The following is a 27,805-nucleotide window of genomic DNA, read 5'->3' on the forward strand; positions in this document are numbered from 1 at the left end:
ATGCAATATGACTTTGCAAAGGAACCTCACCGAGCATTGTAGTAGTCATTTGCAATGCAATTGCACATGGCAATGGAATATTACTGCAATGTAATCGTCATTTGCAAAGCAATAGAAAATTGCAGTGGAATATCATTTGGCAATATAATACTCGTTAGCAATGCAATATCACATTGCAATGGATTATCACTTATCAATATAATTCATTTGCAATGCAATCCCACATTGCAATGGAATATCACTTTGCAATATAAGTCATTTGCAATGAAGTAGAACATTGCAATGGAGTATCCCTTTGCAATATAAAACATTTGCAGTGCAATGCCGCATTGCAATGCAACATCACTGCAATGTAATCGTCATTTGCAACGCAATAGAAAATTGCAGTGGAATATCACTTTGCAATATAATACTCATTTGCAATGCAGAGCACAATTCAATGGAATATCATATTTCAACATAATTAATTTGCAATGCAATACCACATTGCAATGGACTACCACTTTGCAATATGACAGTCAGTTGCAATGCAATAGCACTTTGCAATGGAATATCACTTTCCAATATAGTTCATTTGCAATACAGTGCCACATTGCAATGGAATATCACTTTACAATATAAAAGCCCTTTGCAATGCAATAGAACATTGCAATGGAATATCACTTTGCAATATAGTGTTCATTTTCAGTGCCATTGCGCATTGCAGTGGCATTTCACTGCAATATAACAGTCATTGGCAATGAAATATAACATAGCAATGGATTATTAAACTGCAATATTATGTTCATTTGCACTGCAATAGCACGTTGCAATGGAATATCATTTTGCAATATGATCGTCATTTGCAAAGCAATAGGACATTGCAATGGAATATCACTTTGCAATAAAATAGTCATTGCAATGCTATTGAACATTGCAACAGAATATTACATTGTAACAGAACAGTCATTTCAATGCAATGGAACACTGCAATGGAATATCAGTGGGCAACATAATAACGATTTGAAATGCAATAGCACATTGCAATGGAATATCAATTTGCAATACAATAGTCATTTGCACTGCAATACGACATTGCATTGGACTATTAACTTGCAATTTAAAATCATATGCAATAAAAAAGCCCGTTGAAATGGAATGTTGCTTTGCAATACGATCGTCCTTTGCAATGCAATAGAACATTGCAATGAAATATTGCTTTGCAATATAATAGTCATTTGCAATGCAACAGCACATTGAAGTGGAATATCACTGCAGTTTAATCGTCCTTTGCAATGCAACAGAACATTGCAGTGGAATATCACGTTGCAACATACCAATCATTTGTAATGAAAATCACAATTGCAATGGAATATGACTGCATATAATCGTCATTTGCAATGCAATAGAACATTACAATAGAATATCACCTTGCAATATCATAGTCAGTGACGTAAAAAAACTCAAAACACACTTTGTGTGAGCATAATGCAAGGCTTTAATCAAATTATTTCAGAAAATGGAGATCCAGTTGTACTTCCCTAGTTACTTATCTTACAAAATGTCCCTGTCAAGCAGAGCCCACGCCCGGGTATTTATACACATTCAACGGCGCCACCAGCTGGTCACCCAGCCTTATTTCACGAGCAGTTTCTTGAGGAATTATGAGATTTATAACATTCAGTTGCAATGCAATAGCACATACCAATGGAATATTGACTTGCAATTTGATCATCATTTGCAATGCAATTGGGCAGCATGGTGGCATAGTGGTTAGCATTGTTGCCTCACAACGCCAGGGACCCGGGTTCGAATCCGGCATCGGGCGACTGTCTGTGTGGAGTTTGCACATTCTCCTCGTGTTTGCGTGGGTTTCCTCCGGGTGCTCTGGTTTCCTCCCACAGTCCAAAGATGTGCGAGTTAGGTTGATTGGCTATGATAAATTGACCCTTAGTGTTAGGGGGATTAAATACGTGGGGTTACGGGGATAGGGTGGGATATGTGTTGGTGTAGGGGTTACGGGGATCGGGTGGGATATGTGTCGTTGCAGGCTCGATGGGCCGAAATGGCCTCTATCTGCACTGTGGGGATTCTGTGATTCTGTGATTGCAATGGAATATCACTTTGCATTTTAGTAGCAATTTGCATTTTAATTGCACATTGAAATGGAATATCAGTGCAGTATAATCGACATTTGCAATGCAATAGAACATTGCAATGTAATATCACTTTGCAATATAACAGTCATTTGCAATGCAATAGAACATTGCAATGAAATATCACATGGCAATATATTAGGCATTTGCCAAGCAATTGTACATTGCAATGGAATATCACTGCAAAATCATCGTAATTTTCAATATAATGGAACATTGCAATGGAATATTGCATTGCAATGTGATTGTCATTTGCAAAGCAAAAGAACTTTGCAAAGGAATATCACTTTGCAATATAATAGTCATTTGCTATGAAATAGAACATTGAATTGCAATTGAATATTGCAATGGAATATCAATTTGCAATACTATAGCCATTTGGAGTGCAGTAGCACATTGCGATAGAATATCACTTCGCAATATAATTGTCATTTGTAATGCAATAGCTCATTGCAATGGAATTTTGCTTTGCAATATGATCCTCATTTGTAATGCAACAGAACTTTGCAAAGGAATATCACTTTGCAATATAATAGTCATTTGCTATGAAATAGAACATTGAATTGCAATTGAATATTGCAATGGAATATCAATTTGCAATACTATAGCCATTTGGAGTGCAGTAGCACATTGCGATAGAATATCACTTCGCAATATAATTGTGATTTGAAATGCAATAGCATATTGCAATGGAATATCACTTTGCAAAATGATCGTCATTTGTTTTGCAATATTATATTGCAGTGGAATATCACTTTGCAAAATGGTACTCATTTGCAATGCAATAGAACATTGCAATGGGATAGCAGTTTGCAATATAATAATGACTTACAATGCAATAGAAAATTGCAATGAGATATCGCATTGCAATATGACCATCATTTGCAAAGCAGTCGGGCTTTGAAATGGAACATCGCTTTGCAATAAAGTAGTCATTTGCAATGCAATTCCACATTGCTTTGGAATATCACTGCAATAAAATCATCATTTGAAATGCAATAGAACCTTGCAATATAATTTCACCTAGCAATAAAATAGTCAGTTGCAATGCAATAGCACATTGCAATAGAATATCGCTTTATAAGATGATCGTCATTTGCAATGTTATGCAATATTGCAGCGGAATATCACTTTGCAATATAATAGTAATTTGCAATGCAATAGAACATTGCAGTGGAATATCACCTTGCAATTAAATATTCAGTTGCAATGCAACAGCACATTGCATTGGAATATTGCCTTGCAAACTGATCGTCATTTGCAATGCAGTATCACGCTGCAATGGAACATTGCCTTGCAATGCGATCGTCATTTGCAATGCAATAGAACGTTGCAATGTAATATCACTTTGCAATATTATAGACATTTGCATGCAATAGAACATTGCAATGGAATATTAACTTGCAATATTATATTCATTTTCAATGCAGTAGAACATTGCAATGGAATAACGCTTTGCAATATGTTCAACATTTCCAATGCAATAGGATATTGCAATGGAATATCATTTTGCAATATGAGAATCATTTGCAATGCAATAGCCCATTGAAATGGAATATCACCTTGCAATATGACCGTCATTTGCAATGCAATATAAAATTGCTTTGGAATATAACTGTGCAATATAATAGCCATATTTAATACAATAGCACAATGCAATTGTATATTGGTTCACAATATGTAATAGTACATTGCAATGGAATTTCACTTTGCAATACAGTATTCATTTGCAATGTAATGGAATATTGCAGTGGAATATTACCTCGAAATTGAATACTCATTTGCAATGCAATAGCACATTTAAATGGATAATCGACTGCCAATAAGATCGTCATTTGCAATGCACTTTAAAACTGCATTGGAATATAACGTTGCAATATACTAGTCATTTTCAATGCAATAGAACATTGCAATGTAAAGTCGCTTTGTAATAAACTCATCATTTGCAATGCAATAGGTCTTTGCAATTGAACATCAATTGGCAATACAGTTGTCAATTGCAATGCAATTGCACATTGCAATGGAATATCACTGCAATATAACCGTCATTTGCAATGCAATGGGAAATACAGTGACACATCACTTTGCAATATAATAGTCATTGGCAAAGCACTATAACATTGCAACGGGCTATTAGCTTGCAATATAATAGTCATTTGCAATACAATAGCACATTGCAATGGAATATCGCCCAGCAATATGAACGCCATTGGCAATGAAATAAGCCATTGCAATGGTATATCACTTTGCAACATAGTAGTCACTTGTAATGCAGCAGAACATTGCAATGGAAGATCACTGCTATAAAATCGTCATTGGAAATGCAATAGAATATTGCAGTGGAATATCACTTTGCAATATAATAGTCATATGCAATACAATTGCACATTACAATGGTATATCTCACTGCAATATGATCACCATTTGCAATGTAATAGGCCATTGCAATGTAAAATGAGTTTGCAACATAGTAGTCATTTGTAATGCAACAGAACATTGCAATGTAATATCACTGCAATATAATCGTCATTCAAAATGCAATAGAACATTGCAATGACATATCACTTTGCAACATGGTAGTCATTTGTAATGTGACAAAGCTTTGCTTTGGAAAATCACTGCAATCACAGAAACACAGAATCACAGAATCACAGAAAACCCCACAGTGCAGATAGAGGCCATTTCGGCCCATTTAGCCTGCACCGACACATATCCCACCTGATCCCCGTAACCCCTACACCAACACATATCCCACCCTATCCCCGTAACCCCACATATTTAATCCCCCTAACACTAAGGGTCAATTTATCATAGCCAATCAACCTAACTCGCACATTTTTGGACTGTGGGAGGAAACCGGAGCGCCCGGAGGAAACCCACGCAAACACGGGGAGAATGTGCAAACTCCACACAGACAGTCGCCCGAGGCCGGATTCGAACCCGGGTCCCTGGCGTGTGAGGCAATCGTCATTTGAATTGCAATAGAATATTGCAATGGAATATTGCTTGGCAGTATAGTAGTCAGCTGCCATACAGTAGCAGATTGCAATGGAATGTTGACTTGGATCATGACCGTAATTTGCAATGCAATAGAATATTGCAATGGAATATCAGTTTACAATCTAATAGTCATTTCCAATGCAAAATAATATTGCAATGGAATATTGTTTTGCAATGTAACAATCATTTACAATGTAATATGACATTGTAATGGAGTATTAGCTTGCAATATAATAGTTATTTGCAATACAATAGCTCATTGCAATGGAATATCGCCCAGCAATATGATCGCATTTGCAATGCAATAGGCCATTGCAATGGAATATCACTTTGCAACATAGTAGTTATTTGTAATGCAGCAGAACATTGCAATGGATGATCACAGCAATATAATAATCATTTGCAATGCAATGTATCCTGCTGCAGCTACTAACGGGCCGTCTTGGGGCGCTGGAGCTGCGGGTGGATGGTTTGTGGAGCATTCATGATGCTGAGAGGGTTGCAAATGACTCGTACAGTGAGTTGGTCACACCGCAGGGTAGGGCTGCACAGGCAGTAGGGAAATCGGTGACCACCAGGCGGAAAAAAAGAAACAGGCTGGTAGTGCAGGGGACCCCTATGGCCATCCCACTTTCATCCAGGTATACTGCTTTGGATACTGTTGGGGGGGATGACGTACCATTGGAAGGCAGCAGCAGGCAACTTCGTGGCACTGGGGATGCTCCTGCTGCCCAGGAAGGGAGGATAAAGAGTGGGAGAGCAATAGTGGTAGGGGATTCTATAGTAAGGGGAACAGATAGGCGTTTCTGTGGCCATAGACGTGAATCCAGGATGGTTTGTTGCCTCCCTGGTGCCAGGGTCAAGGATGTCACTGAGCAGCTGCAGGGCATTCTGGAGGGGGAGGGCAAGCAGCCAGAGATCGTGGTCCACATTGGTACCAACGACATAGGTAAAAAGAGGGATGAGGTCCTGCAGCAAGAATTTAGGGAGCTAGGTAGAAGATTAAAGAGCAGGACCTCAAAGGTTGTAATCTCTGGATTACTCCCGGTGCCACGTGCTAGTGAGTATAGGAATAGGAAGATAGAACAGATGAATGCGTGGCTAAAGGGATGGTGCAGGAGGGAGGGCTTTAGTTTCCTGGATCACTGGGTCTGCTTCTGGGAAAGGTGGGACTTGTACAAGTCGGACGGTTTACACCTGAACCAGAGGGGGACCAATATCCTTACTGGGAGGTTTGCTAGCACTGTTGGGGGAGGTTTAAACTAACTTGGCAGGGGGATGGGATACAGAGTGGAGCTAAAGTACGGGGTGACTTACAGCCAAATACGGAGGAAAAACAACTCAACTGGGAAGGCAGAGCAAATATGTGAAGGAAAAAGGGAATATGGCAAGGCTGGAAGGCATTTATTTTAATGCAAGGAGTCTTGTAAATAAGGTGGATGAACTGAAGTTGTTGTTGAACACATGGGAGTACGATATTGTTGCTATCACGGAGACATGGTTGAGGGAGGGTCAGGACTGGCAGCTCAATATTCCGGTGTATAGATTCTTCAGGTGAAACAGAGGGGGGTGTAAAAGGGGAGGGGTGTTGCAATATTAATTAAGGAGTCAATTACTGCTGTAAGGAGGGATTGTAGTGGTTCGTGTTAATCGCCACTATATAAAAGAGTTTAGCTTCGACGAACTATAAATAAGTTGTTTATTTACCAGAACAGGATAATACAGCAGGTGAGGTAGCAGGTAAGATGGCTGACTGCAAGAGTACCATATTGTAGATCACAAGATAATTACAGCAGATAAGGTAGCAGGTAAGGTGACTGACTGCAGGAACACCATGTTGTAGGTCTTACGGTAGGTAAGATAGCAGGTAAGATGGCTGACTGCAGGAGCACCATGTTGTACACCTTGTCCCAGCGGGGACTCCACAAGGACTGCATTCCCAGTCCCGTGGGGAGCGTGTGGGGAGCCTCATGACCTCCTCACACTCGGCTCTATATTCCCGACGTCACGTGACCGCGTCATGATGTCAGCACATTCACGTGCGCTTAGGCATTCATGTGACCTGCGCCGTTGTCAGTGCATCTCCCCGTTATGGAGGGTGGCCTTTAAGACCGAGGTTACTAGGCCGGGCTGTGCCAGTACTGACCGCGGGAGTGGAGAATCCCTTCGCTCCCGCTTGCCGGCTAATGCAGCCGAAGTCTCGATAGGCCGGGCTATGCCGGCGGCCGTCTTGGAAGCCCGAATCGGGCCGGCGGCCAGTGCGCATGCGTCGTGTGACGTCAGCGCGTTAGGTCGGCGGGCGACGCACATGCGTCACGTGATGCGTGACGTCAGCGCGTTAGGTCGCCTGTTAAAGGGGCAACGGCCCAACAGGTAAGTTAAAGAGGCAACAGCCCTAACTGGTAAGTTATACAATAAGTAAATTAAGTACATACAGTTAGGTAAGTTATACATACATAAATAAGTTAAGTTAAAGGGAATTATGTATATATCTCAATGTAAAAGACAACCGTTGGGAGCGCCACAGGATGATATATTAGCGGGTTCCTCTAATGAGACAATATGGGTAGAACTTAAAAACAAAAAGGGGGCAAGCACTTTGCTGGGAGTGTACTATAGGCCCCCAAACAGTCAGGGGGAGATAGAGGAACAGATATGTAGGCAAATCTCAGAGAAGTGCGAAAATAATAGGGTAATAATAGTGGGGTATTTCAACTTCCCCAATATTAATTGGGATAGTCAGAGTGTGAAAGGCTTAGAGGGTGCAGAATACTTAAAGTGCAACCAGGAGAGCTTTTTGAGCCAACATGTACAAAGTCCTACAAGAGAGGGGGCGGTACTGGACCTAATTCTAGGGAATGTAGCCGGGCAAGTGGTGGAAGTGTCACTGGAGAGCATTTTGGCGACAGTGACCATAATTCGGTGAGATTTAAGGTGGTCATGGAAAAAGACAAAAACGGCCTGGAAAGAAGGGTTCTAAATTGGGGGAAGGCCGATTTTAATATGATAAGGCAGGATCTGGCCAAAGTGGAATGGGAGCAGCTACTTATAGGAAAATCCACATCAAAGCAGTGGGAGACTTTCAGAAGGGAAATAGAGAGAGTACAACGCCAACATGTTCCCGTAAAGGTCAAGGGTGGGACCAACAAGCAAAGGGAACCTTGGATGACAAGGGATATACAAAAATGCATTAGGAAAAAAAGGGGGGCTTTTGGCAGTTACAAAAGACTAAAGATGGAGGAAGCCCTAGAGGAGTATAAAAAGTGGAGGGGCATACTTCAAAAAGAAATTAGGAGAGCAAGGAGGGCCATGAAATAACACTGGCGAGCAAAATAAAGGAAAATCCTAAGATGTTTTATAAGTATATTAAGGGCAAGAGGATAACCAGGGAAAGGGAAGGGCCCTTTGGGACCAAAGTGGCAATCTTTGTGTAGAGCCTGATGATGTAGGCGGGGTTTTAACTGAATTCTTTGCATCTGTGTTCCCTATGGAGAAAGACGATGTAGACATAGAAATAGGGCAAGGGGACTGTGATATACTTGAACATATTAGCATCGAGAGGGAGGAGGTACCAGCGGCTTTAGCAGGCCAAAAAGTGGATAAATCCCCAGGCCCGGATGAGATGTATCCCAGGCTGCTGTGTGAGGCAAAGGAGGAGATTGCAGGGGCTCTGACACAAATTTTCAGAACCTCTCTGGCCACAGGGGATGTACCAGAGGACTGGAGAACAGCTAACACAGTACCATTATTCAAGAAGGGTAGCAGGGATAAACCAGGGAATTACAGGCCAGTGAGCCTAACATCTGTGGTAGGGAAATTATTGGAAAAATTCTGAGGGACAAAACTAGCTTCCAATTGGAGAGGCAAGTATTAATCGGGAATAGTCAGCATGGCTTTGTCAAGGGTAAATCATGTCTGACCAATCTGATTGAATTTTTCGAGGGGGTGACTCGGTGTGTGGATGAGGGAAGTGCTGTGGATGTGGTATACATGGACTGCGATAAGGCTTTTGACAAAGTCCCGCATAGGAGACTGGTCAAGAAGGTAAGAGCCTATGGGATCCAGGGTGCCTTGGCATGTTGGATCCTAAACTGGCTGAGTGGCAGGAGGCAGAGGGTGATGGTCGAAGGTTGCTTTAGTGACCGGAAGCCTGTGTCCAGAGGGGTACCTCAGGGATCAGTGCTGGGCCCTTGCTGTTTGTGAACTACATAAATGATTTGGATGAGAATGTAAAAGGTATGATCAGTAAGTTCGCAGATGACAGGAAATTGGTGGAGTGGTAAATTGCGAGGAGGAAAGCGTTAGGCTACAGGACGACATAAACGGGTTGGTCAGATGGGCGGAAAAGTGGCAAATGGAATTTAACCCTGAAAATTGCGAGGTGTTGCATTTTGGATGGACAAATAAGGCAAGGGAATACACAATGAGTGGTAGGATGCTAGGAAGTACAGAGAGTCAGAGGGACCTTGGTGTACATGTACATAGATCCCTGAAGGCAGCAGAACAGGTAGATAAGGTGGTTAAAAAGGCATATGGGATACTTGCCTTCATTAGCCGAGGCATAGAATATAAGAGCAGGGAGGTTATGATGGAGCTGTACAAAACGCTGTTAAGGCCACAACTGGAGTACTGTGTGCAGTTCTGGTCACCTCACTATAGGAAGGATGTGATTGCTTTGGAGAGGGTGCAGAGAAGATTCACCAGGATGTTACCTGGGATGGAGCGCCTCAGCTATGAAGAAAGACTAAACAGGCTGGGGTTGTTTTCCTTGGAGCAAAGAAGGCTGAGGGGGGACCTGATTGAGGTGTACAAAATGATGAGGGGCATAGATAGGGTAGAAAAAGAGGAACTTTTCCCCTTAGTAGGGGGGTCAATAACAAGGGGGCATAGATTCAAGGTAAGGGGCAGGAGGTTTAGAGGGGATTTGAGGAGGAACTTTTTCACCCGGAGTGTGGTTGGAGCCTGGAACTCACTGCCTGAAAGGGTGGTAGAGGCAGGAACCCTCACAACATTCAAGAAGCATTTGGATGAGCACTTGAAATGCCATTGCATACAAGGCTATGGACCAAATGCTGGAAAATGGGATTAGATTGGACAGGGCTTGATGGATGGCACAGACACGATGGGCCGAAGGGCCTCTTTCTGTGCTGTATAACTCTATGACTCGATGACTCTATGAATGCAACATTGCATTGGAATATCAGTTTGCAATACAAATGTCATTTGCCGTGCAATAGATTATTGCAGTGGAATATCACTTTGCAATATAATAGTCATTTGCAATATAATAGCACATTGCAATGTAATATATCACTGCAATATGATCGCCATTTGCAATGTAGTAGGCCATTGCAATGAAATATGAGTTTGCAACATAGTCGTGAATTGAAATGCAGCAGAGCATTGCAATGGAATATAACTGCAATATAATCGTCATTTGAAATGCAATAGAACATTGCAGTGGAATATCACTTCAAATATAATAGTCATTTGCAAGGCAATAGCACATTGCAATAGGATAGCGATTTGCAATATGATGGCATTTGCTGTGCAGTAGAACATTGCAATGGAATATCTCTTTGCAGTATAATAGTCATTTGCAATGCAAAGCATATTGAAAGGGAATATCACTTTGCAAATTAATAGCCATTTGCAATGCAACAGAATATTGCAATGGAAATTTAACTAGCAATATTTTATTCATTTGCAACGCACTACCACGTTACAATGGAATATCACTTTGCAATATGATGATCATTTGCAATGCAATAGGACTTTGCAATGGAATATCACTTTGCAATATAATAGTCATTTGCAATGCAATTTAACATTACAATGGAATATCAACTTGCAATTTTAATTTAACTTGCAATGCAATACCACATTGCAATAGAATATAGCTGCAATATAAACATCATTTGCAATGTAATAGAACATTGCAATGGAATATCACTTTGCAAGATTTTAGTCTGTTGCAATGCAATTGCACATTGCAATGGGGTATTGCCTTGAAATGTGATCGTCATTTGCAATGTAATAGAACATTGAACTTGAATATCGCTTTGCAATTTATTAGTAACTTGCAATATGGTAGAACATTGCAACGGAATATAACTTTGCTCTATAATATTCATTTGGAATGCAATAGAACATTGCAATCGAATTTTAATTTGCAATATTATATTCATTTGCAATGCAATAGGACTTTGTATTGGAATAGCACTTTGCAACATAGTAGTTATTTGCACTGCAACAGAACATTGCAATTGAATATCAATGCAAAACAATCGGCATTTGAAATGCAACAGATCATTGGAATAGAATATTTCTTTACAACAGAATAGTCATTGCAGCGCAATGGAACATTGCACTGGAATAATACTTTGCAATATAATAGTCTTTTGCAATGCAATTGCAAACTGAAATGGAATATCGCCTTGCAATATAATCGCCATCTACAATGAATAACACATTGCAGTGGTATATCACTTTCCAATATAATAGCAATTTGCAGTGCAATAACATATTGCAATGGAATTTCAGTACAATACTTTCATCAGTTGCAGTGCAATAGAACATTGCAATGGCATATCAATTTGCAATATAATAATTATTGCAATGCAATGGAACATTGCAATGGAATATCTGTTTGCAATATAATAGTCATTAGCAATGCCATAGAACATTGCAATGCAACTTCACTTTGCAATATAATATTCTTTTGCAATGCAATAGACAGTGCAATGGAATTTTAACTTGCAATTTTATAATAATTTGCAATGCAATATCTCATTGCAATGGAATTGCAGTTTGCAACATAGTAGTCATTTACATTGCAGCAGAAGAATGCAATGGAATATCACTGCAAAACAATCGTCATTTGCAATGCAATAGAACATTGCAATAGAATATGTCTTTATAACAGAATAGTCATTGCAGTGAAATGGAACATTGCAATGGAGTATCAGTTTGCAATATGAATGTCTTTTGCAATTCAATAGAACATTGCAATGAAATGTCACTTTGCAATATAATATTCATTTGCAATGCAATTGCACATTGCAATGGAATAACACTTTGCAATAAAATAGACATTTGCAGTACAATAGCACATAGCAATTGAATATCGTATTGTAATATGATCGTCATTTGCAATGCAAAAGCATATTGCAATTGAATATCGCTTGGAAATATGATCGTCATTTGCAATGCAATAGGACTTTACTATGGAACATCACTTTGCAATACAGCAGTCATTAGCAATATAATAGAACATTGAAATGGAATAACGCCTTGCAATATGATCGTCATTTGCAATGAAGAAAACTTTGCAATGGAATATCACTTTGCTATTTAAAAGGAATTTGCAATGCAATAGAACATTGCAAAGGAATTTCTCTGCAATAGTACCGTCAGTTGCAGTGCCATAGAACATTGCAATGGGGTTCGATTCGAATATTGAGAAAACACAGATGGAGGCGGAATTGAGGACAAGTTCAGAATTTATTAAAACAACCAAAAGACTTGTGCACAAGGAAGAGCCACCCAGCTTCCTCAAGCTAGGGGTGCACTCTCGAGGGACAAAGAGCGGTTCATTCAAGTTATACATTTCTATAAGCAACGCCCACCTACTACAGAATGGGGGTGTACATGTACAAATTGTGTCACAGCAGTTACTGTTTATTGGTTTATGTGGTTAGTCACTCAACTGACGTGCCCACCACTTGAACTCGGGCACCCTCTGACCATGCCAGTCACAGATGTTAGTCGTTTCATCCTACTCCCCACATTCCTGCTGTTATCTCTTCCCCGTTGTCGGCATAGTTTATAGTTTGAGAAAATATATTTTAACATTAACTGTCGATCAAGCAGGATGGATACAGGCCGCAGTGATTCATGTACCCTGTGATTGGAACAATGTTCGTTGTTAATTGCACCCTTATCTCCTGGGTGGACAGGCTTTGTTTGGACAATGGCTCTACTGAGGCTGTGAACACAAACATTCCGAACTTTGATAAGTAAATGGCATCTTGCAGTCTGCAAATCTGCTTCAGTCAGCTAAACCTACACTATGGCTAAATAGGAGGTTAACATAGTCAAGTATCCCAGAATTCATTGGGAACAAGCTGAACCTTTCAGTTCCCCCATCCGAACCCCAGAAAAGGAGCTTAAAGCGGGGATGGAGAGTATGCTCTCTACGCTACGATAATCTGATAAGCTGCTGGGTTTATAGTATGCCAGAAATGCATATGCGTTTTCCCAGATCAAATAGCACGAATGATGAATGTTTTCCTGTAACCACCCCCCCAATTTGTTCTATACTTCCCCCCCCAGGCCTTTGGCTATTCCAGGTAGGCCGTACATTTGTTGCATATGGTATAGTGTGAATCCTGTCTGGGTGGCCACCCGTCGAGTCACCAGATATGCATCAGATGAGTAAAGTTAATATTTAGTCATTCCCTGATTCATTATCTGATTGCTTCATTATTCATACACATGATTTTTCCAACAAGTTGTTAAAGTCATCATCTGAAACGCTTGGAGTAGGAGCAGTACAAGCATTACCAGTTTTAACCACTTGTTTTGGAATTTGTTTCGCCCGAGTCCGTTTACATTTCCTGCATGTCATACATAACAAGATCAGGACAATCACTAACTGCACCACGACTAATACATGTGAAATCAGTCGGATCCATGGATGGATCTGTATATTTCGTCCCCAGTCCCAAATGTCATCCACCCACGTGGTCACCCTGATCGCGTCGATGTCTTCAAATCCGTGTTCCGTTGTTGCAGAGTATATTACACCTTTTGGGAGATCCGTATCTCCTTCCGTAATTGCCTCAGGTGCTCGTGCAGTAGGGGTATAGGATACTCAAAGGTGTTGATGTAGTTCCACAATCCATACTTGATGTCTTCAGACACCTGAAGAGAGATAATATTAAACTGGTGTATGATCACCAACTCCTCATGTCCAATCCGTACTGGAACTGCTGGTGTGCAGCAGAACTCTGTACTGGGGATGTCGCAAGTTAGATTGGCATATTCAAACGTCTCCAAGTCGGTGTTACACAGTATTCACCTTTGCCAGCGTATGCCATCTGGGTTGGCTTTGAGGCTGCATCCAATGCCTCCATGGTGCAATTAATCTCCATGCCTGTGTTAATGAACCACATTGGGCTTGCGGGCTTTGGCTGATTGCATGCAGGCATATGATGATGGCATCTCTGGAGACACATCCTTCCAGCTTGGTACCCATCCAGTTTCATTACACTATCACTGTGTAAGGTAACATATTGTTGTAAGATATATGTATGCCATCTTTTAGTATACAAATATTTTGTACCTGACATACCGCCCGCCCTTGTGCCTCCGGTGTCATCACTGGGACGACCAAAATGAAACCCAGCTCCCCAACCCCGTCTGGTTTGCATTCGACCTGCGTGGGATATACCCATACCATGGCTCGGAATTGGCAAACTCTCATATTGAGGCTACTTCATACGTGGCGTTGAGGTGGAGGCGGTGGCCGTGCAACAGTGGCTCAATGTAACTTAATTGACTTATCATAATTCGGTGAGAATTAGGAGCCGTCGGACGGGAATGTAAGAATACAGGTTGCATGCTATTTTTTGTGCTTGATGAACAAGGATCCCCAGGTCCCTTTGAGCTGTAGCACTTTGTAAGCGCTCTTCAGTTAAATAATAATTGCCTTTTCTATTTTTTCCTGCCAAAGTGGATAACCTCGCAAAAATCCAACATTATACTCCATCTGCCAATTGTTTGCCCACTCATTAGCCTGACTATGTCCCTTTGCAGATTCTTTGAGCCCTCTGCAAAACCTGCTTCCCCATCCACTTTTGTAGCATCTGCAAACGTTGCTACATTATACTCGGTCCCTTCCTTCAACTAATTCATGCAGATTGCAAATATTTGAGGCCCCAGCACTGTAGGGGTCTTTTGGCGTGTGTGCCCATTCAGCTCTGCCCCTGACTGCCTTTGAGTGGTTAGAATCGCTTCACACCCCATGGGTTCTAGACACCAGACTTAGGTACAAGCGGCGATACAGAAAAGCATGTAGACAAGTGGTTTGGTGCAAGAAAACCAAAATTTTATTAAAAGGCTGAATTAAACACAATACTACTGAGAATTACTGGTATAGTTGCAGGCATAAAACAGTTAATACACTTATGTGGGAATGGGTAACACACAGCACATCGAGGGAAACAAATACATTAAAAAATCCCCTTATCCTTAAACCCACCCCCTATGCTTAACTAGATTAAGCTTTGAGCGGCCAGGAATTCATGCTCACCAATTCAAAACCTGTTGCTTTAGACGGTGGGGTTTGAGGTCCGCTCTTCCTGTCCTTTGGGGAATCGCATCGCCACGTGGTCACAGGGCGCGACGCTGAAGTTGTTTCTGCGAAGCACCCCCCTTTTCTTCAGCTGCAGTCGTCTTAGAGTCGCGATGTGTCTTCTTCTTCTTCTTCCTCAGGTGGTCGTTGGCGGTTTTGCTGCGGTTGTGGGTCGGTTGGCGGTCTTTACCATCTAAATGAATTTACTATCCATGCTTCGAACACCAGTTTATTCCTTACCTGGGCCATCACTGTCAAACGCCAGCTTTTTACTAGGCCGTTTGTCTCGATATTGCTACCCATTCATTGAACGCCAGCATATTTTTAAAAACGGGTTTTACTGTCCGTGCATGTAACACCAACTTATTCACCAAACACCAGCTTATAACTGGGCGTTTGTCCCCCAAAGCGTCTTTCTGCTGCCCTTCTCTGCTTTACCGTATTCTTCATCTCATCTCATCTCGTCTGCCCGTTTGTGGCCTGTGTGTCCTTTGTGGTTTTGAACTCGGGTCTCGTTCTCCTCCCACGTTTGGCTCCGGTGTAATGGGCGTCCTTCCTTGTTGAGCGGCGCGGAGAGCGAGAAGAGAGCCCGCAACGAGGCCAGGACAAGGTAACAAGAGCTAAGAGCTAAGAGACCGATCACTACCGATGGGCCTACAATTATAACCGATTGTTCATTCCTTATCTGCGCGCCAAATCAGGTCAGTGTTTTGTCTAAATTGTAGCGGGCTCATTTAAACAGATTACAGTCATTTACTTTAAAGACTCCTGAATTGGCTGTCTCTGTGTTATAATGATTTCGATGTCCTGGTTGTTGGTTATCTATGAGACTTTTTCGGGTTTTCCTGACTTGATGGCTTCTGTGAGCTGTTACCGACTAAAATATGCATTAACCTGATGGCTGTGACTGGGGCCCATTCTAACCTGATCTGTTTCAAGGCGAATGGAATGTATATTCTGTATTTGCTCTGTCTGGCCTCACAGAGTCTATTCACAGGTCTATGCATTTTAAGTTTCATTCCAGGCTTGAAAAAAAAGAGGTATCTGCCTGCTTGCAGAGCCTTGCATTGAAAATCCTGTCCGTTTTGGTCACGAGGTTCCAGACGCCATTTTGGGTACCCTTTTTAATAACTTGTCCATACAGGTTCCCTGCATCCATAACATTTGGGGAATGTGGGAATTTTGAGAACTCTACACTCCCCCCTGTTGATACTAAACTTGCTTTAAGTATCATCCTGACAAGGTGAGCAAAATTTCTCACCCTCCACAGTTAATTTTCCCCTCCAGTTTCTTATCTAAGATACCCACGACCTATTTTGTAAAAATGTAGTGTACATAAGCATACATAGTATAATTACAGTCGTTTACACACATCCAATCATGGAGGGCGTCCAGCACCCCTGCACCACTTGGTACACCTCATCTTTATTCCAAACAACACGCTGAACATCTTTATTAAAACAACATAAGGACATAAAAAAAAATCTTTCATCACTAATACAAACAGCAAATTCAAACAGGTGTATCTCCCTCCACCTTAACGTAATGCTCCTTCCAGGTCCTTATCTTTCGGAATTCTAGTATGTACCTTTTCCCTTGCACAGAGTGCATACTAGGTACAATACTATCCCCAACTGGTAAACCACGAGAATGTGGGAAGCCAGTCTGATCCACGAAGGGACCTCTATATTATTGAAAATATCCCACCAGGGTGGAACTACAATGTCTAATATCTTAGCCCCTATCTCTACTGTTTTCTGCTCCAAAGTGCAAAAATGTTTCTGTGAAACTATAACTGCACTGAGTAATTTGGTAAGGCATTCGGGGATGGGGAATTTCGGAGCCGAAATGCGCTACGTACTTCTGTAGGTTGTTAAAATTCTCTTTACAGTGAGGTGAACAGTGGAAGGTTCAGGAATGGGGACAATTCATTCCTGGACCACTTGAAATTCTGCCTCGGGTTTAAAGCAGAAACTGCTGTCATTAACCGGACACCAGCTATGCTGTCCATGCTGGTAGTGGGTCGCTCCTGTGGTGACACAATATGTCCCACCTCCTATATATGCTACCTGAGGGGAACATGGTCTTGTGCCCTTGCCTCCATGGTACAATTTATAGGGTTCGGGCCAGCAGCTCTGAAAGCGCACTGTGGTTTTGAATAGGCATTCAAGTGCTGGGGACACAGGATTATGTGTACTCCCCGGCTCCGGCACCCCGAGAGGTTAGTACCTGTCATAGCGTGCTCCCACTTTATAATGTAAAGTGGGACCGCTGTGAAACGAATCTGCGCTCCCCCTTGAATGACTCCAATGCTCTCTAACCTGTATACCGGTGTGGGTCGGGCTGTCCTACCCATGACCGGCATCCTAACTATTATAGCCATAACAGTGTGGTTGGACCGTCCACAATCCACTGGGACTGGTTAGGCCTCAGAAGCTAGCCGGAGTTGACACGGGCTTAATGCATTCTCAAATGGATGGAGGGCTGCGAGGTGCTTTTGCTGATCCAGGAGGGGATTAAACCTATGCTCGGTGGCATAGTGGTTAGCACGTTACCTCACAGCGCCAGTGGACCCGGTTCAAATCCGGCCTCGGCTAACTGTCTGTGTGGTGTTTGCACATTCTCCCTGTGTTTGCGTGGGTTTCCTCCCACAGTCCAAAGATGTGCTGGTTAGGTTGATTGGCTACGATAAAAATTGGCCCTTAATGTTAGGGGGGATTAAATACGGGGATAGGGTTGGGGTGGGATGGCTGTCAGTGTAGATACCGGTGCTAGGGTTTGGATGATCAGCCATGATCTCGTTGAATGGCGGAGCAGGCTCGAATGGCCTACTCCTGCTCCTATCTTCTATGTTTCTATGTTTAAATCCTGCAGGTTACTGCAGCTCTTGCCCAGCAACCACGCCCCATACAGCACGCACACCTCCTTCTACGCAGCCTGATCCAAAGCATTTCTGTCCTCTCTTATGAGGGCAGTCACAGTCTTTGCGTGCTTCTCCAGCTCAGCTATTATTTCTTTTAAATGGACCGTCACGGCCTGGTCCTCATGTAACTCTGAGCCTAGTACCTTTTTCTCATCCATTAGGATTTTCTTTCACTGAGTGTTGAAACCGTTTATCTGGGTCTGCAATTCTATGTCATCTAAACTGTTGATGACAGAGGACCCAGTGTTAAACGCAGTAAAAACATCATTCCATGCTCACCTTCTTTGCCTCCCTGCATTACCCAAAATCTCATGGTGTGTGGTGTATAGCTCGGTTTTGTCGATATTGGCAAAATCAAACTCATAAAATTTTCTGAACATCTCCTTTAACAGGGCCTGGTATACCTGCTCTGTTTCCCTGGGGCACCATTCCGGTAAATGTACCTCGGTGAGGTTTAAAATCACGGAGGCTACCGCGTAGTGTACCCCATGGTATAGCACCTGCTCCATAGGCACTAGTACCAGCCCATTCCCTGATCCCTTGGTGGCGGTGGGACACCCCTCCATGTGTATACTTGCTGCCTGGATCTTGGGCAGGGGCTTTCGGGGGCGGGTTACAATTTCAGTGGCATTCATTGGGATCGGGGAGTATGGGACTGCACACGTCTCCAGGCTGGAATCATACTCCACCCCCTCCCCGGCATCTTGCCATTGCCGGTGGAAAATGATGGATATGCCTGTGGGGCAGACCTTTTCTGACCCCCACATACAGACATAAATCCCCTGATCCGGTTCCCACCACTTGTCCCAGCACACACTCAATCCCCCGTGAGTCCCTGTAATCGTCCGATGGGTATTGCTCCCCAATCGTTCCCACCTCACTGCGGGTTTTCCCATATTCTTGCTCAGTTTCCTGAGCCACCACCACCTAGCCAAAGGAATATGTCCCTTGAATGTTAAACATACACGTTTCCCTACGGTGACGCTGACCCTTGGGGCAGAGGAGGGAGGCCTCCCCGTACGTAAACCCGGTCTAGCTGGGGTACTGAGTCGAACTGGATCCCAATCACCCTGGCCACCTTCCCTCGTGGAAGTAAATGGCGAGCTCCTCCGCATCCCTTTCGCCACTTTCATCGGTCACTATTGGTGCTCTATCCCCTGAACAACCATAGACGTGGGAGTCCTCCACGTCACCTCACGTTCCAATGCTCATTCCTATCAGTGCGAGTAGGAGTATGCCCCCCTTCATCCTGAAATCCTTTCTGCAAAGAGATACAAGAACATACAGCCTGGTCCCGAGGAGATTCTCTGGCTTGGGTGAAGCATAGTCGAGTCTTGCGACCTCGACTTCAATACAAACACTCTTAAAAATACTACTTTAAAACTACCAATCCTTATTTAAACTAAAACTAAACACCCAAACTTAAAAACACCAAAACTTAAAATGACTTAAAGATCCGCCGCCCATCTTCTGGCGGCCAGCCTAATCCCTGTATGGGATGCGACACGCTGCTCCCTTCGGTGTGGCTGCACTGTCCTGTACTTTCAGCCCCTCGCAGCCTGTGACTGCTGGCTGGGGTCCTCTGTCCTTGGACTTACCCCTAAGTCGGGAGCCTGCCCCTTTCAAATGGGGAGCCGGTGACCATGTTTTCCTTGGCTGGGGCGTCCGTAGGGACGTTCTAGGGACTTTGGCGGGTGGGGGTTTTCTGGCTGGTGGTTCTTTAACCGGAACCGCTGCCCCCTCCGGTGCGGTCTGTGGGCTCACCACTACCGCTGGCTGGGGATCTTCTCCCTCAGGCTTTATCCATCCTGGACCTGGGCTAGGGGCAGGTAACTCTTTGCAGCCTGTTCCTGTGGGCTGAAGGTCTCCGCCCCCATGTCCCAAATCTGGGTCAGGGGTGGAGCCTTCGCTCTCTGGTCCCTCATGCTCTAAACCTGGGTCAGGGGCGGGGTCTTCGCTCTCGGGTCCCTCCTCATCTGAATCCCACAAGAGTGTGGGAGTGTCCCAAGCGGTGGGCGGGATTGCTTCTCCCCTTAAACAAGCCACCGTGCCTGGTTGTGCAGTCTGTGAACTTGTTCCCGCTGCAGGCGGAGGATTGCTATCCTCAGACCTTGCCCCCACTGATAGTTCTCTCTTCTCGGGTTTAAACAGTTTACACTGATTAATATGTAACCATTTGGGGCGTCGTGGCATCTTAACGACGTATACCATGGGCTTTCCTTGTCAACAATGCTGTAAGGCCCCATGTATATGTAGCCTGGCGAAATGGAGCAGCACAGGACACGAACTTTCGTTTTTGGGGTTTTTTATTCTGTATTAATAACTTGGGTCTAGGTTTAGGATGAAATTGTAAATACATAAAACACAGTCGACAAAATACGGCAGTGGCTTGCTGCAAAACAGAACATGAGGCAAACCACAGGTGAAGGCATTTAATTAACTAACAATCATTATACAAAACAAAACATATCATACCATACATTCGTATGTCCCGTTATCACTTGTCACCTCTTACAAGCAAACAGAAAGTATTAAACTCGTTCGAAACGTAGCCCCAAGGGCTCAACAACAATTTTAACAAAGGTTAACACCAGCACATGGTGGGACAATCTACAAGCATCCCCGTGATATCGAGTGATTTGGGAAACAATATCACTTTAAAACTATGTCTGGCTGCACTAAATGCTGTTTTAGTTGTACTTTATGCAGACTAAGTTCATTTAAAAAGTCATATTCACCCCAACTCTCCTGAGCACACCCCCCACGCTGGATCTAGAAAATGGAGGCTGTGAAGAAAGGGGAGGTTCCTTTGGCATCACATGGCCTTACCCATAACCCTTTTCTCAAATTCTAAAGGGGAAAATGAACCGCGCCATCTAGTGGACTTAAATATTCACTGCATTTTCCCACTTGGCTACATTCTCCCCTGCTTTAAAGTCAACGTCCTCGGTGACTTAGCACCCGTTTTTCACTTCTTTTACAGCTTCTCGAAAAAATGCAGTACCCAGACTCGATAAAACATGAGAGAACACCTCAGGACTGAGTGAGACTGCATTACAGGCTGACTGAGGCAAATGGTATGGGTTAGGGTTTACCCCAGCATAGGCTCTTTTAGTTCTGCGAGGAGCCGGAATGGGTACCTCAACCTCAGTCCCACACTCAGAAGGATCTGAATGCTCTGGCTCAGAAACAGCCTCTGATTCCTGTACATCTTGGGCGTTACCAACAGGATCATTGTTTACTTTTTCCTCCTGAGTTAACTCTGGATAGGTGACTTCCTCTACCACAACAAACTCAGTATCAGAGGGCTCTGGCAACGATTCTGTCAAAAGAGTGACAGGGGGTACGGTGACAGGGGACTTGGTTCTCGTCCGCCTAGGCTCAGGGACAGGGGTAACACATGGCCTAAGATTAACTCTATGGACCCTTTTTAAAGGACCGCCCTCTACAGGCTCAACTGCATGTGTAGTACCCTGTACCTCCACCACTCTGTACACAGTAGGACCCCACGCATCCTGAATTTTGTTCCTACCCAAAGGCATGTGTCGTAAGTATACCAACTGACCCACCTCAATGGTTGGACAGTACACTTTGTCTTTGTTAAGTTCAATTCTTTGAGCTGATTTCTTTTCAGTGTACTCTCTTGCCCTTGCATGTGCCTCCTTCAAACGCTCTTGGTGGACAACCAACCACTCATGTTTCTTGTCTAACACTTGCTCCTGACCTAATAAAGCATCTACAGGAAGGTGTGGATGAACCCCGAAAAGCAGATAGTACGGTGAGTAGCCAGTCGTAGCATGGGGTGTTACATTGTAGGCATACACCAACTCAGATAAGTGCTCAGGCCAGCGGCGCTTCTTTTCTGGAGGCAGTGTACGCAAAAGATCATGTAAAGATCTGTTGAATCTCTCACATTGAGCATTTCCTTCTGGGTGGTGTGGGGTAGTGCGGGTTTTCTTTACACCATAAAGCTTACACAGCTCGGCAATGATTTCACTCTCAAAATTTCGACCTCTGTCTGAATGCAATCTTTCTGGGACCCCATACTTCATGAACCACTCTTTGAGAAGGACTTTTGCCGTGGTATCAGCCTTTTGGTCCCGAGTAGGGAAGGCTTGTGTGAATTTAGTGAAAACATCGGTCACCACTAACACATTCTCACGACCATCGGAGGTCGGTTCCAGCGTGGTGAAATCTACAGCAACTACTTCAAGGGGCCGGGAGGCTAGAAATGATTTCATAGGGGCATGTATCTTGGGGTGGGGCATTTTTGTCAAAACACACCTCTCGCATTTCTTGACCCACTGTTCCACATCCCCATACATCCCAACCCAAAAACATCTCTGTCTCAAAAGGTTCTGTGTGCGCTCTATTCCCTGATGGCCCATACGATCATGCACACCTTCAAGCACGACTTCTTTCAAACAAGAGGGCAGTAGTAGCTGGTGACACTCACCAACATGGACATCCTCGATTACACGGTACAACAAACCATCTTGCTCACAAATACGGGGCCACTGCTTTAACGTGGATAATACTAGCTTGGATAACTGCGACCTCTCCTTGTAAGTTGGCCTTCGCTGCTCACCCCAAAACTTCCTAAACACGCTGAGGGTGGGGTCTGTGTCCTGAAACTTACGTAGTTCCTCTTTAGAGTAACCGGGAAGTGTTGGTGTGTTACCCTGCAACTCACTACGCTCAGTACTTTCTTCTGCGTCCGAAACACGGATCTGTCTGACTTTACAGCACTTGACTCCTGTTGTCCCTAAGTCTGGTCCTAGAGCTGTTCCCTTGTGAGTGACATTACATATGGCCACACAACCATCATAGTCCGCATCCCCACTGTCTGACTCGGGCTCCCCTGCTAACGGCTGCCTAGAGAGGGCATCTGCTGCTGCATTACAGCGGCCTGGGCGGTACTTGACGTCAAAGTCAAAAACAGCTAACTGAGCCACCCATCTTTGCTCAACAGCACCTAACTTAGCTGTAGAAAGGTGACACAGGGGGTTGTTATCTGTTATGACAGTGAACTTGGAACCTAGAAGGTAACCTCGAAATTTCTCTGAAACAGCCCATTTGAGGGCGAGGAGCTCTAGTTTCATACTGCTGTAGTTTCTGTCATTTCTTTCAGCATTACGGAGCCTCCTACTGGCATATGCTATCACTCTCTTCCTATCTCCCTGCTGCTGGTGGAGGATGGCACCTAATCCTAGGTTACTGGCATCCGTCTCTACAATAAAAGGCTGAGTGAAATCTGCGTAACCTAACACTGGAGCACTGATCAGCTTTTCTTTCAGCTGTTCGAAAGCAGCTTGGCACGCAGCTGTCCATGAACCTTCAAACAACCGTTTTGCTTTTGCTGGGCTGTCTTCCCTAAGGCATGCATTGACTACGTCATGGAGAGGGCCAGCTCGTTTAGAAAAATCCTCAACGAACCTCCTGTAATAACTACAGAAACCAAGAAATGACCTCAGATCTTTGACTGTACTGGGGACCGGCCACTTCTTTACGGCGGCAATTTTCTCTGGATCTGTCCCTATACCCTCCCCTGAAATTTGATGCCCAAGGAACCTGACTTCCTGCTGCAGGAAGTGACACTTTTCAAGCTTTACTTTCAACCCTGTCTCTTTCAGTCGTCTTAGAGCTGTCTCAAGCCTCTCTAAATGGTCCGGGAAGGTCTGAGAGAACACAAGGATGTCATCTAAATACACTAATAGGATGTGGAACACTAAGTCGCTCATAGTCGCTTGCATAAGTCGTTGAAAAGTCGCAGGTCCATTACAGACACCAAAAGGCATTCTGAGGTACTCAAAAAGGCCAAAAGGAGTTGTAAAAGCAGTCTTAGGCCTGTCACTTTCACGGACAGCAACCTGGTGGTACCCACTTGCAAGATCAATGGTCGAGAAGAACTTTGCACCATGAAGGGCATCAAAACTCTCGTCAATGCGGGGCAAAGGAAATGCGTCACGTCTGGTTTTTGAGTTTAGTTTCCTAAAGTCAACACATAGTCGTATGTCTCCATCAGTCTTACGAACTACCACTATGGGTGAAGCGTATGAACTATTGCTCTCCTGGATGACACGCTTTCTTAAAAGCTTAGTGATGTGGTCCCTCACCTCTTTGTACAGTGTAGGTGGGATACGACGGTATGGCTCTGTAACTGGTGCGTCATCTACCAAGTTAATCTCATGCTCAACTTTATCAGTGTAGCCTAGGTCCTCATCCTTAAAAGCAAATACTTCCGAATACCTGGCTAAAAGTGCACCTAACTCTGCTTGTTGGCCCTGTATGCCACCTATGTGTAGTTTGTCCAAAAGCAACTGAATGTCTTGGTCTGTCATCTGTCCTTCTTTTCTGCCAACAGTTACTTCCTCTGTGTCAGCGGAGATGCGTTGAAATCGCACCTCACAGGAGTCCTTGTCTACACACTCTGCCTGAGTCAGAATACCAAGCCTAGTCCTGGGGCTTAACCACACATCCTCCTCAGAGAAATTTACCACCTGCACTGGAAATAAATGTCCCTTTGATTCAACTAGAGTGGGGACAACTACCAGGCCACCTGGCAATGGTGTGTTACCTGGCTCCAACAGCATTTTAGTGCTGCCACCTGACTGAGTTTTAGGTCCCTTTACATAGACTGTAGCTATGGAAGACGCAGGCACATGTACAGCACCCCTACCAGCTACACGGACAGAAGATGACTTTGGAGTGATGTTACACTGTTGTACTTGCTGAAATGCTTCCCTCCAATCTGAATCCAACTTTCCCCCTAGAGTAGTGTCAAACTCAGCATGAATTAGTTGTCTGCATCGGCTGATGATGTTCATACCAATAAGACCTGGTGCTGCAGGCTGTGACTGCTGATGCTCTTTGACTACCAGGAAACCACATTCGGGTAAGGTTATGCCCATAGTTTCAACGTCTAACTCAAGGTAGCCCAAGTAGGGAATGTCCAACCCGTTGGCGGCAGTGATCTTAAGCCACCCGGTTGTAGGCAGCATATCCTCATCCCTCCCAAGTAAGTGCTCTCTGAAAAAAACTTCAGTAATAGTGCTGACTTGGCTCCCGGTATCCAGTAAACAGTTAGCAGTAAACCCCCCAATCTTGAGATCTACTACTGGACATTTACCTACTGCACGGTCAAGAAATCTGTCACGAATGCCAGTACTGTTCTGAGAGCCTGCAGGTTTTCCTCGCATTGCCCGGCTCATGGCAATCGAGGAAGTTAGTTTTCCTGCACCCCAGCCAGCATTGGTGGATGTGTTTGCTACCTCGTGCTTCTGAGGACACTGTTTGGCAATGTGCCCCGCCCCGTTGCACTTAAAGCAAATAGGCTGACCTTCATCAGTGAACTTTGGCTTGGCTCTAGGTTTCCCAACCTTGTCATTACCCGTGTTTTCCTTCTGTAGAGCAAGACCCCGTACTGCCTCTGTTAGTTCCCCGATAGCTTTACCCTGTTCCGCCACCACTTTAAGAACATCCTGTAAAGTGACAGCCTGGCTGCCTGGTACCCCAATGGCAGAACACTGAAGATCCCTCCCCGTACTGTCACACACTACATTCTTGCTCTTTGCAACTTTAGTGCTACAGGGCTGGTCTTCTAAGGACCATAAGACAGCTTCCTCACGTACATCGAACAGGGTAGACTGGGGGTTGTCTCGTACAAACTTGCGCAACTCTCTCCGGAGTGAGGGATCTCTAACACCATCAACAAATCTGTTTCTGACAACCCGTTTTGTGTCCGGCACAGCATCAGGTGATTGCTTTACCAAAGTTCTAATAATCTGAGAGAGTGCATGTGAGTATTCTTGGAAACCTTCACCCTCTTCTTGCTTGCGTCCATAGAAAGTTTCTAACAGCTGGGACTCACTGCGTTTTTCGGTGAAAGCCCCCCTTAGGTAACTGAACAGGTCACTGGGCTGCTTAGACTCTCCACCCAACCGTAACCTAATTTCCTGTAGGGCTGCCCCCCTCAACAAAGATCGAATGAAATCTACCTGCTCTGCAGGAGTCTGATCTCCAGCTCGTAGTACACTTTCAACCTCTTCAATGAACTCATCAACTGAACGACTATCTTTAGATACCTCACCACTGAATGGTTGGATCTGACGCTCTCTGGGTACATACACATACCTAGAGTGGCAATAATTGCCATTGCTTGGTCATGGTTTTTTTTCAACTCTGAAATCTGTGCCTTGAGTTGATCTCTCTGGTTGCCCTCACCCACACTCGAGGTATTGTCCTCACCATCCGAATTGTGAGCTCCACCCGCCTCCTCAGGAGGGTCTAACATTTTGACTCAGTTCACAAGTCCCTGACAGTCACTGAATGGGATGGCCGCTTTGACGATTCTTCTCCAATGGTGTCCCTCCTCGGTGCCTTGATGGGTCCTCTCCCAGATTGGTCCTGGCGCCCTCTGGATCCCGTCTGTCTGGTCTGGTCCTCCTTAGCAACCCCAGGCAGCACTCTCCGTCCGTCTCCAGGTCCACTTGGCACCACACCGCTCTTCCCCCACTGCCGTATTTTATGTAACTTTCCCAAACCTGAGAAACTCCAAGCTAACAGACCCCACTCCTGGTACCAAAATGTGTAGCCTGGCGAAATGGAGCAGCACAGGACACGAACTTTCGTTTTTGGGGTTTTTTATTCTGTATTAATAACTTGGGTCTAGGTTTAGGATGAAATTGTAAATACATAAAACACAGTCGACAAAATACGGCAGTGGCTTGCTGCAAAACAGAACATGAGGCAAACCACAGGTGAAGGCAGTTAATTAACTAACAATCATTATACAAAACAAAACATATCATACCATACATTCGTATGTCCCGTTATCACTTGTCACCTCTTACAAGCAAACAGAAAGTATTAAACTCGTTCGAAACGTAGCCCCAAGGGCTCAACAACAATTTTAACAAAGGTTAACACCAGCACATGGTGGGACAATCTACAAGCATCCCCGTGATATCGAGTGATTTGGGAAACAATATCACTTTAAAACTATGTCTGGCTGCACTAAATGCTGTTTTAGTTGTACTTTACGCAGACTAAGTTCATTTAAAAAGTCATATTCACCCCAACTCTCCTGAGCACACCCCCCACGCTGGATCTAGAAAATGGAGGCTGTGAAGAAAGGGGAGGTTCCTTTGGCATCACATGGCCTTACCCATAACCCTTTTCTCAAATTCTAAAGGGGAAAATGAACCGCGCCATCTAGTGGACTTAAATATTCACTGCATTTTCCCACTTGGCTACATATAATTGTTCCAGACTCCCCATCCGAGCAAAATTCCTCACAATGACCTGATCCCCTATTTCCCACTCGTGGTGTTTTCGGGGTTCTAACAGGAATCGGTTGCTCCGATGTTTCTTTACCATATTTCCAGCCGC

Source organism: Somniosus microcephalus, unplaced genomic scaffold (genome assembly GCF_052327205.1).
Source record: "Somniosus microcephalus isolate GS21.2 unplaced genomic scaffold, FLI_Smic_1.0 unresolved_chr5, whole genome shotgun sequence".
NCBI lineage: Eukaryota > Metazoa > Chordata > Chondrichthyes > Squaliformes > Somniosidae > Somniosus > Somniosus microcephalus.